This window comes from Tachypleus tridentatus, chromosome 13, assembly GCF_004210375.1.
Source record: "Tachypleus tridentatus isolate NWPU-2018 chromosome 13, ASM421037v1, whole genome shotgun sequence".
In the NCBI taxonomy this organism is placed as follows: Eukaryota; Metazoa; Arthropoda; class Merostomata; order Xiphosura; family Limulidae; genus Tachypleus; species Tachypleus tridentatus.
This window is the reverse complement of record NC_134837.1, coordinates 12,780,389-12,804,585: the sequence shown is the minus strand read 5'-3', so window position 1 is coordinate 12,804,585 and position 24,197 is coordinate 12,780,389. Positions and strand designations below refer to the sequence as shown.

General features: G+C 30.9%; 1 protein-coding gene across 1 annotated transcript in view; it reads right to left on the bottom strand.

The window, feature by feature from the left end:
* Positions 1-24,197, bottom strand: part of LOC143239187 (semaphorin-2A-like) — a 478,807-nt gene that overhangs the window by 415,098 nt on the left and 39,512 nt on the right. The gene's annotated exons all lie outside the window — the stretch shown is intronic.

The window sequence follows — 24,197 nt, the reverse complement described above, 5'->3', positions numbered from 1 at the left end:
GAGATGAACATTAATGTAATGACACTGGTGATTACAATATTCCTATAGTATCACTGAGATGAACATTAATGTAATGACACTGGTGATTACAATATTCCTATAGTATCACTGAGATGAACATTAATGTAATGACACTGGTGATTACAATATTCCTATAGTATCACTGGTGATTACAATATTCCTATAGTATCACTGATAACAGAGATGAACATTAATGTAATGACACTGGTGATTACAATATTCCTATAGTATCACTGAGATGAACATTAATGTAATGACACTGGTGATTACAATATTCCTATAGTATCACTGAGATGAACATTAATGTAATGACACTGGTGATTACAATATTCCTATAGTATCACTGAGATGAACATTAATGTAATGACACTGGTGATTACAATATTCGTATACTATCACTGAGATGAACATTAATATAATGATACTGGTGATTACAATATTCGTATGGTATCACTGAGATGAACAAATAATGTAAGGACACTGGTGATTACAATATTCCTATAGTATCACTGATAACAGAGATGAACATTAATGTAATGACACTGGTGATTACAATATTCCTATAGTATCACTGAGATGAACATTAATGTAATGACACTGGTGATTACAATATTCCTATAGTATCACTGAGATGAACATTAATGTAATGACACTGGTGATTACAATATTCCTATGAATCATGAGATGAACATTAATGTAATGACACTGGTGATTACAATATTCCTATAGTATCACTGAGATGAACATTAATGTAATGACACTGGTGATTACAATATTCCTATAGTATCACTGAGATGAACATTAATGTAATGACACTGGTGATTACAATATTCCTATAGTATCACTGATGAGATGAACATTAATGTAATGACACTGGTGATTACAATATTCCTATAGTATCACTGAGATGAACATTAATGTAATGACACTGGTGATTACAATATTCCTATAGTATCACTGAGATGAACATTAATGTAATGACACTGGTGATTACAATATTCCTATAGTATACTGTATCATTAATGTAATGACACTGGTGATACAACAGAGATGAACATTAATGTAATGACACTGGTGATTACAATATTCCTATAGTATCACTGAGATGAACATTAATGTAAGGACACTGGTGATTACAATATTCCTATAGTATCACTGAGATGAACATTAATGTAATGACACTGGTGATTACAATATTCCTATAGTATCACTGAGATGAACATTAATGTAATGACACTGGTGATTACAATATTCCTATAGTATCACTGAGATGAACATTAATGTAATGACACTGGTGATTACAATATTCCTATAGTATCACTGAGATGAACATTAATGTAATGACACTGGTGATTACAATATTCCTATAGTATCACTGAGATGAACATTAATGTAATGACACTGGTGATTACAATATTCCTATAGTATCACTGATGAGATGAACATTAATGTAATGACACTGGTGATTACAATATTCCTATAGTATCACTGAGATGAGATGATGTAATGACACTGGTGATTACAATATTCCTATAGTATCACTGAGATGAACATTAATGTAATGACACTGGTGATTACAATATTCCTATAGTATCACTGAGATGAACATTAATGTAATGACACTGGTGATTACAATATTCCTATAGTATCACTGAGATGAACATTAATGTAATGACACTGGTGATTACAATATTCCTATAGTATCACTGAGATGAACATTAATGTAATGACACTGGTGATTACAATTTTCCTATAGTGATAACAGAGATGAACATTAATGTAATGACACTGGTGATTACAATATTCCTATAGTATCACTGAGATGAACATTAATGTAATGACACTGGTGATTACAATATTCCTATAGTATCACTGAGATGAACATTAATGTAATGACACTGGTGATTACAATATTCCTATAGTATCACTGAGATGAACATTAATGTAATGACACTGGTGATTACAATATTCCTATAGTATCACTGAGATGAACATTAATGTAATGACACTGGTGATTACAATATTCCTATAGTATCACTGAGATGAACATTAATGTAATGACACTGGTGATTACAATATTCCTATAGTATCACTGAGATGAACATTAATGTAATGACACTGGTGATTACAATATTCCTATAGTATCACATAACTGAGATGAACATTAATGTAAGGACACTGGTGATTACAATATTCCTATAGTATCACTGATGAACATTAATGAGATGAACATTAATGTAATGACACTGGTGATTACAATATTCCTATAGTATCACTGAGATGAACATTAATGTAATGACACTGGTGATTACAATATTCCTATAGTATCACTGGTGATGAGATGAACATTAATGTAATGACACTGGTGATTACAATATTCCTATAGTATCATCACTGAGATGAACATTAATGTAATGACACTGGTGATTACAATATTCCTATAGTATCACTGAGATGAACATTAATGTAATGACACTGGTGATTACAATATTCCTATAGTATCACTGACATGAACATTAATGTAATGACACTGGTGATTACAATATTGTAAGGATCACTGGTGATTACAATATTCCTATAGTATCACTGAGATGAACATTAATGTAATGACACTGGTGATTACAATATTCCTATAGTATCACTGAGATGAACATTAATGTAATGACACTGGTGATTACAATATTCCTATAGTATCACTGAGATGAACATTAATGTAATGACACTGGTGATTACAATATTCCTATAGTATCAGTGATAACAGAGATGAACATTAATGAGATGAACATTAATGTAATGACACTGGTGATTACAATATTCCTATAGTATCACTGAGATGAACATTAATGTAATGACACTGGTGATTACAATATTCCTATAGTATCACTGAGATGAACATTAATGTAATGACACTGGTGATTACAATATTCCTATAGTATCACTGAGATGAGAGATGAACATTAATGTAATGACACTGGTGATTACAATATTCCTATAGTATCACTGAGATGAACATTAATGTAATGACACTGGTGATTACAATATTCCTATAGTATCACTGAGATGAACATTAATGTAATGACACTGGTGATTACAATATTCCTATAGTATCACTGAGATGAACATTAATGTAATGACACTGGTGATTACAATATTCCTATAGTATCACTGAGATGAACATTAATGTAATGACACTGGTGATTACAATATTCCTATAGTATCACTGAGATGAACATTAATGTAATGACACTGGTGATTACAATATTCCTATAGTATCACTGAGATGAACATTAATGTAATGACACTGGTGATTACAATATTCCTATAGTATCACTGAGATGAACATTAATGTAATGACACTGGTGATTACAATATTCCTATAGTATCACTGAGATGAACATTAATGTAATGACACTGGTGATTACAATATTCCTATAGTATCACTGAGATGAACATTAATGTAAGGACACTGGTGATAGTATCACTGGTGATTACAATATTCCTATAGTATCACTGAGATGAACATTAATGTAATGACACTGGTGATTACAATATTCCTATAGTATCACTGATGAACACTGAGATGAACATTAATGTAATGACACTGGTGATTACAATATTCCTATAGTATCACTGAGATGAACATTAATGTAATGACACTGGTGATTACAATATTCCTATAGTATCACTGAGATGAACATTAATGTAATGACACTGGTGATTACAATATTCCTATAGTATCACTGAGATGAACATTAATGTAATGACACTGGTGATTACAATATTCCTATAGTATCACTGAGATGAACATTAATGTAATGACACTGGTGATTACAATATTCCTATAGTATCACTGAGATGAACATTAATGTAATGACACTGGTGATTACAATATTCCTATAGTATCACTGAGATGAACTGATTACAATATTCCTATAGTAGATGAGATGAACATTAATGTAATGACACTGGTGATTACAATATTCCTATAGTATCACTGAGATGAACATTAATGTAATGACACTGGTGATTACAATATTCCTATAGTATCACTGAGATGAACATTAATGTAATGACACTGGTGATTACAATATTCCTATAGTATCACTGAGATGAACATTAATGTAAGGACACTGGTGATTACAATATTCCTATAGTATCACTGAGATGAACATTAATGTAATGACACTGGTGATTACAATATTCCTATAGTATCACTGATAACAGAGATGAACATTAATGTAATGACACTGGTGATTACAATATTCCTATAGTATCACTGATAACAGAGATGAACATTAATGTAATGACACTGGTGATTACAATATTCCTATAGTATCACTGAGATGAACATTAATGTAATGACACTGGTGATTACAATATTCCTATAGTATCACTGAGATGAACATTAATGTAATGACACTGGTGATTACAATATTCCTATAGTATCACTGAGATGAACATTAATGTAATGACACTGGTGATTACAATATTCCTATAGTATCACTGAGATGAACTGAGATGAACATTAATGTAATGACACTGGTGATTACAATATTCCTATAGTATCACTGAGATGAACATTAATGTAATGACACTGGTGATTACAATATTCCTATAGTATCACTGAGATGAACATTAATGTAATGACACTGGTGATTACAATATTCCTATAGTATCACTGAGATGAACATTAATGTAATGACACTGGTGATTACAATATTCCTATAGTATCACTGAGATGAGATGAACATTAATGTAATGAACATTAATGGTGACACTGGTGATTACAATATTCCTATAGTATCACTGAGATGAACATTAATGTAATGACACTGGTGATTACAATATTCCTATAGTATCACTGAGATGAACATTAATGTAATGACACTGGTGATTACAATATTCCTATAGTATCACTGAGATGAACATTAATGTAATGACACTGGTGATTACAATATTCCTATAGTATCACTGAGATGAACATTAATGTAATGACACTGGTGATTACAATATTCCTATAGTATCACTGAGATGAACATTAATGTAATGACACTGGTGATTACAATATTCCTATAGTATCACTGAGATGAACATTAATGTAATGACACTGGTGATTACAATATTCCTATAGTATCACTGAGATGAACATTAATGTAATGACACTGGTGATTACAATATTCCTATAGTATCACTGAGATGAACATTAATGTAATGACACTGGTGATTACAATATTCCTATAGTATCACTGAGATGAACATTAATGTAATGACACTGGTGATTACAATATTCCTATAGTATCACTGAGATGAACATTAATGTAATGACACTGGTGATTACAATATTCCTATAGTATCACTGAGATGAACATTAATGTAATGACACTGGTGATTACAATATTCCTATAGTATCACTGAGATGAACATTAATGTAATGACACTGGTGATTACAATATTCCTATAGTATCACTGATGAGATGAACATTAATGTAATGACACTGGTGATTACAATATTCCTATAGTATCACTGAGATGAACATTAATGTAATGTAATGACACTGGTGATTACAATATTCCTATAGTATCACTGAGATGAACATTAATGTAATGACACTGGTGATTACAATATTCCTATAGTATCACTGATAACAGAGATGAACATTAATGTAATGACACTGGTGATTACAATATTCCTATAGTATCACTGTGATGAACATTAATGTAATGACACTGGTGATTACAATATTCCTATAGTATCACTGAGATGAACATTAATGTAATGACACTGGTGATTACAATATTCCTATAGTATCACTGAGATGAACATTAATGTAATGACACTGGTGATTACAATATTCCTATAGTATCACTGATTACAATATTCCTATGAGATGAACATTAATGTAATGACACTGGTGATTACAATATTCCTATAGTATCACTGAGATGAACATTAATGTAATGACACTGGTGATTACAATATTCCTATAGTATCACTGATGAGATGAACATTAATGTAATGACATGTCACTGAGAGATGAACATTAATGTGACACTGGTGATTACAATATTCCTATAGTATCACTGAGATGAACATTAATGTAATGACACTGGTGATTACAATATTCCTATAGTATCACTGAGATGAACATTAATGTAATGACACTGGTGATTACAATATTCCTATAGTATCACTGAGATGAACATTAATGTAATGACACTGGTGATTACAATATTCCTATAGTATCACTGATGAGATGAACATTAATGTAAGGACACTGGTGATTACAATATTCCTATAGTATCACTGATAACTGAGATGAACATTAATGTAATGACACTGGTGATTACAATATTCCTATAGTATCACTGATAACAGAGATGAACATTAATGTAATGACACTGGTGATTACAATATTCCTATAGTATCACTGAGATGAACATTAATGTAATGACACTGGTGATTACAATATTCCTATAGTATCACTGAGATGAACATTAATGTAATGACACTGGTGATTACAATATTCCTATAGTATCACTGAGATGAACATTAATGTAATGACACTGGTGATTACAATATTCCTATAGTATCACTGAGATGAACATTAATGTAATGACACTGGTGATTACAATATTCCTATAGTATCACTGAGATGAACATTAATGTAATGACACTGGTGATTACAATATTCCTATAGTATCACTGAGATGAACATTAATGTAATGACACTGGTGATTACAATATTCCTATAGTATCACTGAGATGAACATTAATGTAATGACACTGGTGATTACAATATTCCTATAGTATCACTGAGATGAACATTAATGTAATGACACTGGTGATTACAATATTCCTATAGTATCACTGAGATGAACATTAATGTAATGACACTGGTGATTACAATATTCCTATAGTATCACTGAGATGAACATTAATGTAATGACACTGGTGATTACAATATTCCTATAGTATCACTGAGATGAACATTAATGTAAGGACACTGGTGATTACAATATTCCTATAGTATCACTGAGATGAACATTAATGTAATGACACAATATGGTGATGATACAGATATTAATGTAATACTGGTATTCAATACCTATAGTATCACTGAGATGAACATTAATGTAATGACACTGGTGATTACAATATTCCTATAGTATCACTGAGATGAACATTATTGTAATGATACTGGTGATTACAATATTCCTATAGTATCACTGTATCACAGAGATGAACATTAATGTAATGACACTGGTGATTACAATATTCCTATAGTATCACTGAGATGAACATTAATGTAATGACACTGGTGATTACAATATTCCTATAGTATCACTGAGATGAACATTAATGTAATGACACTGGTGATTACAATATTCCTATAGTATCACTGAGATGAACATTAATGTAATGACACTGGTGATTACAATATTCCTATAGTATCACTGAGATGAACATTAATGTAATGACACTGGTGATTACAATATTCCTATAGTATCACTGAGATGAACATTAATGTAATGACACTGGTGATTACAATATTCCTATAGTATCACTGAGATGAACATTAATGTAATGACACTGGTGATTACAATAATATATCCTATAGTATCACTGAGATGAACATTAATGTAATGACACTGGTGATTACAATATTCCTATAGTATCACTGATAACAGAGATGAACATTAATGTAATGACACTGGTGATTACAATATTCCTATATGTATCACTGGTGATAACAGAGATGAACATTAATGTAATGACACTGGTGATTACAATATTCCTATAGTATCACTGAGATGAACATTAATGTAATGACACTGGTGATTACAATATTCCTATAGTATCACTGAGATGAACATTAATGTAATGACACTGGTGATTACAATATTCCTATAGTATCACTGAGATGAACATTAATGTAATGACACTGGTGATTACAATATTCCTATAGTATGAACATTAATGTAATGACACTGGTGATTACAATATTCCTATAGTATCACTGAGATGAACATTAATGTAATGACACTGGTGATTACAATATATAGTAGCCTATAACTGGTGATTACAATATTCCTATAGTATCACTGAGATGAACATTAATGTAATGACACTGGTGATTACAATATTCCTATAGTATCACTGAGATGAACATTAATGTAATGACACTGGTGATTACAATATTCCTATAGTATCACTGAGATGAACATTAATGTAATGACACTGGTGATTACAATATTCCTATAGTATCACTGAGATGAACATTAATGTAATGACACTGGTGATTACAATATTCCTATAGTATCACTGAGATGAACATTAATGTAATGACACTGGTGATTACAATATTCCTATAGTATCACTGAGATGAACATTAATGTAATGACACTGGTGATTACAATATTCCTATAGTATCACTGATAACTGAGATGAACATTAATGTAATGACACTGGTGATTACAATATTCCTATAGTATCACTGAGATGAACATTAATGTAATGACACTGGTGATTACAATATTCCTATAGTATCACTGAGATGAACATTAATGTAATGACACTGGTGATTACAATATTCCTATAGTATCACTGAGATGAACATTAATGTAATGACACTGGTGATTACAATATTCCTATAGTATCACTGAGATGAACATTAATGTAATGACACTGGTGATTACAATATTCCTATAGTATCACTGAGATGAACATTAATGTAATGACACTGGTGATTACAATATTCCTATAGTATCACTGAGATGAACATTAATGTAATGACACTGGTGATTACAATATTCCTATAGTATCACTGAGATGAACATTAATGTAATGACACTGGTGATTACAATATTCCTATAGTATCACTGAGATGAACATTAATGTAATGACACTGGTGATTACAATATTCCTATAGTATCACTGAGATGAACATTAATGTAATGACACTGGTGATTACAATATTCCTATAGTATCACTGAGATGAACATTAATGTAATGACACTGGTGATTACAATATTCCTATAGTATCACTGAGATGAACATTAATGTAATGACACTGGTGATTACAATATTCCTATAGTATCACTGAGATGAACATTAATGTAATGACACTGGTGATTACAATATTCCTATAGTATCACTGGTGATTACAATATTCCTATGAGATGAACATTAATGTAATGACACTGGTGATTACAATATTCCTATAGTATCACTGAGATGAACATTAATGTAATGACACTGGTGATTACAATATTCCTATAGTATCACTGAGATGAACATTAATGTAATGACACTGGTGATTACAATATTCCTATAGTATCACTGAGATGAACATTAATGTAATGACACTGGTGATTACAATATTCCTATAGTATCACTGAGATGAACATTAATGTAATGACACTGGTGATTACAATATTCCTATAGTATCACTGAGATGAACATTAATGTAATGACACTGGTGATTACAATATTCCTATAGTATCACTGAGATGAACATTAATGTAATGACACTGGTGATTACAATATTCCTATAGTATCACTGAGATGAACATTAATGTAATGACACTGGTGATTACAATATTCCTATAGTATCACTGAGATGAACATTAATGTAATGACACTGGTGATTACAATATTCCTATAGTATTAACAGAGATGAACATTAATGTAATGACACTGGTGATTACAATATTCCTATAGTATCACTGATGAGATGAACATTAATGTAATGACACTGGTGATTACAATATTCCTATAGTATCACTAGTATCACTGAGATGAACATTAATGTAATGACACTGGTGATTACAATATTCCTATAGTATTAGATGAACATTAATGTAATGACACTGGTGATTACAATATTCCTATAGTATCACTGATAACAGAGATGAACATTAATGTAATGACACTGGTGATTACAATATTCCTATAGTATCACTGAGATGAACATTAATGTAATGACACTGGTGATTACAATATTCCTATAGTATCACTGAGATGAACATTAATGTAATGACACTGGTGATTACAATATTCCTATAGTATCACTGAGATGAACATTAATGTAATGACACTGGTGATTACAATATTCCTATAGTATCACTGAGATGAACATTAATGTAATGACACTGGTGATTACAATATTCCTATAGTATCACTGAGATGAACATTAATGTAATGACACTGGTGATTACAATATTCCTATAGTATCACTGAGATGAACATTAATGTAATGACACTGGTGATTACAATATTCCTATAGTATCACTGAGATGAACATTAATGTAATGACACTGGTGATTACAATATTCCTATAGTATCACTGAGATGAACATTAATGTAATGACACTGGTGATTACAATATTCCTATAGTATCACTGAGATGAACATTAATGTAATGACACTGGTGATTACAATATTCCTATAGTATCACTGAGATGAACATTAATGTAATGACACTGGTGATTACAATATTCCTATAGTATCACTGAGATGAACATTAATGTAATGACACTGGTGATTACAATATTCCTATAGTATATCACTGAGATGAACATTAATGTAATGACACTGGTGATTACAATATTCCTATAGTATCACTGGTGATTACAATATTCCTATAGTATCAACAGAGATGAACATTAATGTAATGACACTGGTGATTACAATATTCCTATAGTATCACTGAGATGAACATTAATGTAATGACACTGGTGATTACAATATTCCTATAGTATCACTGAGATGAACATTAATGTAATGACACTGGTGATTACAATATTCCTATAGTATCACTGAGATGAACATTAATGTAATGACACTGGTGATTACAATATTCCTATAGTATCACTGAGATGAACATTAATGTAATGACACTGGTGATTACAATATTCCTATAGTATCACTGTGATGAACATTAATGTAATGACACTGGTGATTATAATATTCCTATAGTATCACTGTATCACTGAGATGAACATTAATGTAATGACACTGGTGATTACAATATTCCTATAGTATCACTGGTGATTACAATATTCCTATGAGATGAACATTAATGTAATGACACTGGTGATTACAATATTCCTATAGTATCACTGTGATGAACATTAATGTAATGACACTGGTGATTACAATATTCCTATAGTATCACTGAGATGAACATTAATGTAATGACACTGGTGATTACAATATTCCTATAGTATCACTGAGATGAACATTAATGTAATGACACTGGTGATTACAATATTCCTATAGTATCACTGAGATGAACATTAATGTAATGACACTGGTGATTACAATATTCCTATAGTATCACTGAGATGAACATTAATGTAATGACACTGGTGATTACAATATTCCTATAGTATCACTGAGATGAACATTAATGTAATGACACTGGTGATTACAATATTCCTATAGTATCACTGAGATGAACATTAATGTAATGACACTGGTGATTACAATATTCCTATAGTATCACTGAGATGAACATTAATGTAATGACACTGGTGATTACAATATTCCTATAGTATCACTGAGATGAACATTAATGTAATGACACTGGTGATTACAATATTCCTATAGTATCACTGATGAGATGAACATTAATGTAATGACACTGGTGATTACAATATTCCTATAGTATCACTGAGATGAACATTAATGTAATGACACTGGTGATTACAATATTCCTATAGTATCACTGAGATGAACATTAATGTAATGACACTGGTGATTACAATATTCCTATAGTATCACTGAGATGAACATTAATGTAATGACACTGGTGATTACAATATTCCTATAGTATCACTGAGATGAACATTAATGTAATGACACTGGTGATTACAATATTCCTATAGTATCACTGAGATGAACATTAATGTAATGACACTGGTGATTACAATATTCCTATAGTATCACTGAGATGAACATTAATGTAATGACACTGGTGATTACAATATTCCTATAGTATATCACTTAATGTAATGACACTGGTGATTGAATAGTATCACTAAGATGACATTAATGACACTGGTGATTACAATATTCCTATAGTATCACTGAGATGAACATTAATGTAATGACACTGGTGATTACAATATTCCTATAGTATCACTGAGATGAGATGAACATTAATGTAATGTGACACTGGTGATTACAATATTCCTATAGTATCACTGAGATGAACATTAATGTAATGACACTGGTGATTACAATATTCCTATAGTATCACTGAGATGAACATTAATGTAATGACACTGGTGATTACAATATTCCTATAGTATCACTGAGATGAACATTAATGTAATGACACTGGTGATTACAATATTCCTATAGTATCACTGAGATGAACATTAATGTAATGACACTGGTGATTACAATATTCCTATAGTATCACTGAGATGAACATTAATGTAATGACACTGGTGATTACAATATTCCTATAGTATCACTGAGATGAACATTAATGTAATGACACTGGTGATTACAATATTCCTATAGTATCACTGAGATGAACATTAATGTAATGACACTGGTGATTACAATATTCCTATAGTATCACTGAGATGAACATTAATGTAATGACACTGGTGATTACAATATTCCTATAGTATCACTGAGATGAACATTAATGTAATGACACTGGTGATTACAATATTCCTATAGTATCACTGATAACAGAGATGAACATTAATGTAATGACACTGGTGATTACAATATTCCTATAGTATCACTGAGATGAACATTAATGTAATGACACTGGTGATTACAATATTCCTATAGTATCACTGAGATGAACATTAATGTAATGACACTGGTGATTACAATATTCCTATAGTATCACTGAGATGAACATTAATGTAATGACACTGGTGATTACAATATTCCTATAGTATCACTGAGATGAACATTAATGTAATGACACTGGTGATTACAATATTCCTATAGTATCACTGAGATGAACATTAATGTAATGACACTGGTGATTACAATATTCCTATAGTATCATTAATGTAATGACACTGGTGAGAGATGAACATTAATGTAATGACACTGGTGATTACAATATTCCTATAGTATCACTGAGATGAACATTAATGTAATGACACTGGTGATTACAATATTCCTATAGTATCACTGAGATGAACATTAATGTAATGACACTGGTGATTACAATATTCCTATAGTATCACTGAGATGAACATTAATGTAATGACACTGGTGATTACAATATTCCTATAGTATCACTGAGATGAACATTAATGTAATGACACTGGTGATTACAATATTCCTATAGTATCACTGAGATGAACATTAATGTAATGACACTGGTGATTACAATATTCCTATAGTATCACTGAGATGAACATTAATGTAATGACACTGGTGATTACAATATTCCTATAGTATCACTGAGATGAACATTAATGTAATGACACTGGTGATTACAATATTCCTATAGTATCACTGAGATGAACATTAATGTAATGACACTGGTGATTACAATATTCCTATAGTATCACTGAGATGAACATTAATGTAATGACACTGGTGATTACAATATTCCTATAGTATCACTGAGATGAACATTAATGTAAGGACACTGGTGATTACAATATTCCTATAGTATCACTGAGATGAACATTAATGTAATGACACTGGTGATTACAATATTCCTATAGTATCACTGAGATGAACATTAATGTAATGACACTGGTGATTACAATATTCCTATAGTATTCCTATAGTACTGAGATGAACATTAATGTAATGACACTGGTGATTACAATATTCCTATAGTATCACTGAGATGAACATTAATGTAATGACACTGGTGATTACAATATTCCTATAGTATCACTGATAACAGAGATGAACATTAATGTAATGACACTGGTGATTACAATATTCCTATAGTATCACTGAGATGAACATTAATGTAATGACACTGGTGATTACAATATTCCTATAGTATCACTGAGATGAACATTAATGTAATGACACTGGTGATTACAATATTCCTATAGTATCACTGAGATGAACATTAATGTAATGACACTGGTGATTACAATATTCCTATAGTATCACTGAGACATGAACATTAATGTAATGTGACACTGGTGATTACAATATTCCTATATAGTATCACTGAGATGAACATTAATGTAATGACACTGGTGATTACAATATTCCTATAGTATCACTGAGATGAACATTAATGTAATGACACTGGTGATTACAATATTCCTATAGTATCACTGAGATGAACATTAATGTAATGACACTGGTGATTACAATATTCGTATAGTATAATGACACTGGTGATTACAATATTCCTATAGTATCACTGAGATGAACATTAATGTAATGACACTGGTGATTACAATATTCCTATAGTATCACTGAGATGAACATTAATGTAATGACACTGGTGATTACAATATTCCTATAGTATCACTGAGATGAACATTAATGTAATGACACTGGTGATTACAATATTCCTATAGTATCACTGAGATGAACATTAATGTAATGACACTGGTGATTACAATATTGAACATTAATGTAATGACACTGGTGATTACAATATTCCTATAGTATATCACTGAGATGAACATTAATGTAATGACACTGGTGATTACAATATTCCTATAGTATCACTGAGATGAACATTAATGTAATGACACTGGTGATTACAATATTCCTATAGTATCACTGATAACAGAGATGAACATTAATGTAATGACACTGGTGATTACAATATTCCTATAGTATCACTGAGATGAACATTAATGTAATGACACTGGTGATTACAATATTCCTATAGTATCACTGAGATGAACATTAATGTAATGACACTGGTGATTACAATATTCCTATAGTATCACTGAGATGAACATTAATGTAATGACACTGGTGATTACAATATTCCTATAGTATCACTGAGATGAACATTAATGTAATGACACTGGTGATTACAATATTCCTATAGTATACTGAGATCACTGAGATGAACATTAATGTAATGACACTGGTGATTACAATATTCCTATAGTATCACTGAGATGAACATTAATGTAATGACACTGGTGATTACAATATTCCTATAGTATCACTGAGATGAACATTAATGTAATGACACTGGTGATTACAATATTCCTATAGTATCACTGAGATGAACATTAATGTAATGACACTGGTGATTACAATATTCCTATAGTATCACTGATAACAGAGATGAACATTAATGTAATGACACTGGTGATTACAATATTCCTATAGTATCACTGAGATGAACATTAATGTAATGACACTGGTGATTACAATATTCCTATAGTATCACTGAGATGAACATTAATGTAATGACACTGGTGATTACAATATTCCTATAGTATCACTGAGATGAACATTAATGTAATGACACTGGTGATTACAATATTCCTATAGTATCACTGAGATGAACATTAATGTAATGACACTGGTGATTACAATATTCCTATAGTATCACTGAGATGAACATTAATGTAATGACACTGGTGATTACAATATTCCTATAGTATCACTGAGATGAACATTAATGTAATGACACTGGTGATTACAATATTCCTATAGTATCACTGAGATGAACATTAATGTAATGACACTGGTGATTACAATATTCCTATAGTATCACTGAGATGAACATTAATGTAATGACACTGGTGATTACAATATTCCTATAGTATCACTGAGATGAACATTAATGTAATGACACTGGTGATTACAATATTCCTATAGTATCACTGAGATGAACATTAATGTAATGACACTGGTGATTACAATATTCCTATAGTATCACTGAGATGAACATTAATGTAATGACACTGGTGATTACAATATTCCTATAGTATCACTGAGATGAACATTAATGTAATGACACTGGTGATTACAATATTCCTATAGTATCACTGAGATGAACATTAATGTAATGACACTGGTGATTACAATATTCCTATAGTATCACTGATAACAGAGATGAACATTAATGTAATGACACTGGTGATTACAATATTCCTATAGTATCACTGAGATGAACATTAATGTAATGACACTGGTGATTACAATATTCCTATAGTATCACTGAGACAGAGATGAACATTAATGTAATGACACTGGTGATTACAATATTCCTATAGTATCACTGAGATGAACATTAATGTAATGACACTGGTGATTACAATATTCCTATAGTATCACTGAGATGAACATTAATGTAATGACACTGGTGATTACAATATTCCTATAGTATCACTGAGATGAACATTAATGTAATGACACTGGTGATTACAATATTCCTATAGTATCACTGAGATGAACATTAATGTAATGACACTGGTGATTACAATATTCCTATAGTATCACTGAGATGAACATTAATGTAATGACACTGGTGATTACAATATTCCTATAGTATCACTGAGATGAACATTAATGTAATGACACTGGTGATTACAATATTCCTATAGTATCACTGAGATGAACATTAATGTAATGACACTGGTGATTACAATATTCCTATAGTATCACTGAGATGAACATTAATGTAATGACACTGGTGATTACAATATTCCTATAGTATCACTGAGATGAACATTAATGTAATGACACTGGTGATTACAATATTCCTATAGTATCACTGAGATGAACATTAATGTAATGACACTGGTGATTACAATATTCCTATAGTATCACTAGAGACTGATGTAATGACACTGGTGATTACATTAATGTATCACTATAGTATCACAGAGATGAACATTAATGACACTGGTGATTACAATATTCCTATAGTATCACTGAGATGAACATTAATGTAATGACACTGGTGATTACAATATTCCTATAGTATCACTGAGATGAACATTAATGTAATGACACTGGTGATTACAATATTCCTATAGTATCACTGAGATGAACATTAATGTAATGACACTGGTGATTACAATATTCCTATAGTATCACTGGTGATTACAATATTCCTATAGTATCACTGAGATGAACATTAATGTAATGACACTGGTGATTACAATATTCCTATAGTATCACTGAGATGAACATTAATGTAATGACACTGGTGATTACAATATTCCTATAGTATCACTGAGATGAACATTAATGTAATGACACTGGTGATTACAATATTCCTATAGTATCACTGATGAGATGAACATTAATGTAATGACACTGGTGATTACAATATTCCTATAGTATCACTGAGATGAACATTAATGTAATGACACTGGTGATTACAATATTCCTATAGTATCACTGAGATGAACATTAATGTAATGACACTGGTGATTACAATATTCCTATAGTATCACTGAGATGAACATTAATGTAATGACACTGGTGATTACAATATTCCTATAGTATCACTGAGATGAACATTAATGTAATGACACTGGTGATTACAATATTCCTATAGTATCACTGAGATGAACATTAATGTAATGACACTGGTGATTACAATATTCCTATAGTATCACTGAGATGAACATTAATGTAATGACACTGGTGATTACAATATTCCTATAGTATCACTGAGATGAACATTAATGTAATGACACTGGTGATTACAATATTCCTATAGTATCACTGAGATGAACATTAATGTAATGACACTGGTGATTACAATATTCCTATAGTATCACTGAGATGAACATTAATGTAATGACACTGGTGATTACAATATTCCTATAGTATCACTGAGATGAACATTAATGTAATGACACTGGTGATTACAATATTCCTATAGTATCACTGAGATGAACATTAATGTAAGGACACTGGTGATTACAATATTCCTATAGTATCACACAGAGATGAACATTAATGTAATGACACTGGTGATTACAATATTCCTATAGTATCACTGAGATGAACATTAATGTAATGACACTGGTGATTACAATATTCCTATAGTATCACTGAGATGAGATGAACATTAATGTAATGACACTGGTGATTACAATATTCCTATAGTATCATAGTATCACAGAGATGAACATTAATGTAATGACACTGGTGATTACAATATTCCTATAGTATCACTGAGATGAACATTAATGTAATGACACTGGTGATTACAATATTCCTATAGTATCACTGAGATGAACATTAATGTAATGACACTGGTGATTACAATATTCCTATAGTATCACTGAGATGAACATTAATGTAATGACACTGGTGATTACAATATTCCTATAGTATCACTGAGATGAACATTAATGTAATGACACTGGTGATTACAATATTCCTATAGTATCACTGAGATGAACATTAATGTAATGACACTGGTGATTACAATATTCCTATAGTATCACTGAGATGAACATTAATGTAATGACACTGGTGATTACAATATTCCTATAGTATCACTGAGATGAACATTAATGTAATGACACTGGTGATTACAATATTCCTATAGTATCACTGAGATGAACATTAATGTAATGACACTGGTGATTACAATATTCCTATAGTATCACTGAGATGAACATTAATGTAATGACACTGGTGATTACAATATTCCTATAGTATCACTGAGATGAACATTAATGTAATGACACTGGTGATTACAATATTCCTATAGTATCACTGAGATGAACATTAATGTAATGACACTGGTGATTACAATATTCCTATAGTATCACTGAGATGAACATTAATGTAATGACACTGGTGATTACAATATTCCTATAGTATCACTGAGATGAACATTAATGTAATGACACTGGTGATTACAATATTCCTATAGTATCACTGAGATGAACATTAATGTAATGACACTGGTGATTACAATATTCCTATAGTATCACTAATGACACTGGTGAGATGAACATTAATGTAATGACACTGGTGATTACAATATTCCTATAGTATCACTGAGATGAACATTAATGTAATGACACTGGTGATTACAATATTCCTATAGTATCACTGAGATGAACATTAATGTAATGACACTGGTGATTACAATATTCCTATAGTATCACTGAGATGAACATTAATGTAATGACACTGGTGATTACAATATTCCTATAGTATCACTGAGATGAACATTAATGTAATGACACTGGTGATTACAATATTCCTATAGTATCACTGAGATGAACATTAATGTAATGACACTGGTGATTACAATATTCCTATAGTATCACTGAGATGAACATTAATGAGATGAACATTAATGTAATGACACTGGTGATTACAATATTCCTATAGTATCACTGAGATGAACATTAATGTAATGACACTGGTGATTACAATATTCCTATAGTATCACTGAGATGAACATTAATGTAATGACACTGGTGATTACAATATTCCTATAGTATCACTGACACTGGTGATTACAATATTCCTATAGAGATGAACATTAATGTAAGGACACTGGTGATTACAATATTCCTATAGTATCACTGATAACAGAGATGAACATTAATGTAATGACACTGGTGATTACAATATTCCTATAGTATCACTGATAACAGAGATGAACATTAATGTAATGACACTGGTGATTACAATATTCCTATAGTATCACTGAGATGAACATTAATGTAATGACACTGGTGATTACAATATTCCTATAGTATCACTGAGATGAACATTAATGTAATGACACTGGTGATTACAATATTCCTATAGTATCACTGAGATGAACATTAATGTAATGACACTGGTGATTACAATATTCCTATAGTATCACTGAGATGAACATTAATGTAATGACACTGGTGATTACAATATTCCTATAGTATCACTGAGATGAACATTAATGTAATGACACTGGTGATTACAATATTCCTATAGTATCACTGAGATGAACATTAATGTAATGACACTGGTGATTACAATATTCCTATAGTATCACTGAGATGAACATTAATGTAATGACACTGGTGATTACAATATTCCTATAGTATCACTGAGATGAACATTAATGTAATGACACTGGTGATTACAATATTCCTATAGTATCACTGAGATGAACATTAATGTAATGACACTGGTGATTACAATATTCCTATAGTATCACTGAGATGAACATTAATGTAATGACACTGGTGATTACAATATTCCTATAGTATCACTGAGATGAACATTAATGTAATGACACTGGTGATTACAATATTCCTATAGTATCACTGAGATGAACATTAATGTAATGACACTGGTGATTACAATATTCCTATAGTATCACTGAGATGAACATTAATGTAATGACACTGGTGATTACAATATTCCTATAGTATCACTGAGATGAACATTAATGTAATGACACTGGTGATTACAATATTCCTATAGTATCACTGAGATGAACATTAATGTAATGACACTGGTGATTACAATATTCCTATAGTATCACTGAGATGAACATTAATGTAATGACACTGGTGATTACAATATTCCTATAGTATCACTGAGATGAACATTAATGTAATGACACTGGTGATTACAATATTCCTATAGTATCACTGAGATGAACATTAATGTAATGACACTGGTGATTACAATATTCCTATAGTATCACTGAGATGAACATTAATGTAATGACACTGGTGATTACAATATTCCTATAGTATCACTGAGATGAACATTAATGTAATGACACTGGTGATTACAATATTCCTATAGTATCACTGAGATGAACATTAATGTAATGACACTGGTGATTACAATGTTCCTATAGTATCACTGAGACAAACATTACTGTAATGACACTGGTGATTACAATATTCCTATAGTATCACTGAGATGAACATTAATGTAATGACACTGGTGATTACAATATTCACTGAGATGAACATTAATAGTATTCAATATTCCTATAGTATCACTGAGATGAACATTAATGTAATGACACTGGTGATTACAATATTCCTATAGTATCACTGAGATGAACATTAATGTAATGACACTGGTGATTACAATATCACTGAGATGAACATTAATGTAATGACACTGGTGATTACAATATTCCTATAGTATCACTGAGATGAACATTAATGTAATGACACTGGTGATTACAATATTCCTATAGTATCACTGAGATGAACATTAATGTAATGACACTGGTGATTACAATATTCCTATAGTATCACTGAGATGAACATTAATGTAATGACACTGGTGATTACAATATTCCTATAGTATCACTGAGATGAACATTAATGTAATGACACTGGTGATTACAATATTCCTATAGTATCACTGAGATGAACATTAATGTAATGACACTGGTGATTACAATATTCCTATAGTATCACTGAGATGAACATTAATGTAATGACACTGGTGATTACAATATTCCTATAGTATCACTGAGATGAACATTAATGTAATGACACTGGTGATTACAATATTCCTATAGTATCACTGAGATATTAATGTATAGTATCACTGAGATGAACATTAATGTTGACACTGGTGATTACAATATTCCTATAGTATCACTGAGATGAACATTAATGTAATGACACTGGTGATTACAATATTCCTATAGTATCACTGAGATGAACATTAATGTAATGACACTGGTGATTACAATATTCCTATAGTATCACTGAGATGAACATTAATGTAATGACACTGGTGATTACAATATTCCTATAGTATCACTGAGATGAACATTAATGTAATGACACTGGTGATTACAATATTCCTATAGTATCACTGAGATGAACATTAATGTAATGACACTGGTGATTACAATATTCCTATAGTATCACTGAGATGAACATTAATGTAATGACACTGGTGATTACAATATTCCTATAGTATCACTGAGATGAACATTAATGTAATGACACTGGTGATTACAATATTCCTATAGTATCACTGAGATGAACATTAATGTAATGACACTGGTGATTACAATATTCCTATAGTATCACTGATAACAGAGATGAACATTAATGTAATGACACTGGTGATTACAATATTCCTATAGTATCACTGAGATGAACATTAATGTAATGACACTGGTGATTACAATATTCCTATAGTATCACTGATAACAGAGATGAACATTAATGTAATGACACTGGTGATTACAATATTCCTATAGTATCACTGAGATGAACATTAATGTAATGACACTGGTGATTACAATATTCCTATAGTATCACTGAGATGAACATTAATGTAATGTGACACTGGTGATTACAATATTCCTATAGTATCACTGAGATGAACATTAATGTAATGACACTGGTGATTACAATATTCCTATAGTATCACTGAGATGAACATTAATGTAATGACACTGGTGATTACAATATTCCTATAGTATCACTGAGATGAACATTAATGTAATGACACTGGTGATTACAATATTCCTATAGTATCACTGAGATGAACATTAATGTAATGACACTGGTGATTACAATATTCCTATAGTATCACTGAGATGAACATTAATGTAATGACACTGGTGATTACAATATTCCTATAGTATCACTGAGATGAACATTAATGTAAGACACTGGTGAGTATCACTGATAACAGAGATGAACATTAATGTAAGGACACTGGTGATTACAATATTCCTATAGTATCACTGAGATGAACATTAATGTAATGACACTGGTGATTACAATATTCCTATAGTATCACTGAGATGAACATTAATGTAATGACACTGGTGATTACAATATTCCTATAGTATCACTGAGATGAACATTAATGTAATGACACTGGTGATTACAATATTCCTATAGTATCACTGAGATGAACATTAATGTAATGACACTGGTGATTACAATATTCCTATAGTATAGTATCACTGAGATGAACATTAATGTAATGACACTGGTGATTACAATATTCCTATAGTATCACTGAGATGAACATTAATGTAATGACACTGGTGATTACAATATTCCTATAGTATCACTGAGATGAACATTAATGTAATGACACTGGTGATTACAATATTCCTATAGTATCACTGAGATGAACATTAATGTAATGACACTGGTGATTACAATATTCCTATAGTATCACTGAGATGAACATTAATGTAATGACACTGGTGATTACAATATTCCTATAGTATCACTGAGATGAACATTAATGTAATGACACTGGTGATTACAATATTCCTATAGTATCACTGAGATGAACATTAATGTAATGACACTGGTGATTACAATATTCCTATAGTATCACTGAGATGAACATTAATGTAATGACACTGGTGATTACAATATTCCTATAGTATCACTGAGATGAACATTAATGAGATGAACATTAATGTAATGACACTGGTGATTACAATATTCCTATAGTATCACTGATGAGATGAACATTAATGTAATGACACTGGTGATTACAATATTCCTATAGTATCACTGAGATGAACATTAATGTAATGACACTGGTGATTACAATATTCCTATAGTATCACTGAGATGAACATTAATGTAATGACACTGGTGATTACAATATTCCTATAGTATCACTGAGATGAACATTAATGTAATGACACTGGTGATTACAATATTCCTATAGTATCACTAACAGAGATGAGATGAACATTAATGTAAGGACACTGGTGATTACAATATTCCTATAGTATCACTGATAACAGAGATGAACATTAATGTAATGACACTGGTGATTACAATATTCCTATAGTATCACTGAGATGAACATTAATGTAATGACACTGGTGATTACAATATTCCTATAGTATCACTGAGATGAACATTAATGTAATGACACTGGTGATTACAATATTCCTATAGTATCACTGAGATGAACATTAATGTAATGACACTGGTGATTACAATATTCCTATAGTATCACTGAGATGAACATTAATGTAATGACACTGGTGATTACAATATTCCTATAGTATCACTGAGATGAACATTAATGTAATGACACTGGTGATTACAATATTCCTATAGTATCACTGATGAGATGAACATTAATGTAATGACACTGGTGATTACAATATTCCTATAGTATCACTGAGATGAACATTAATGTAATGACACTGGTGATTACAATATTCCTATAGTATCACTGAGATGAACATTAATGTAATGACACTGGTGATTACAATATTCCTATAGTATCACTGAGATGA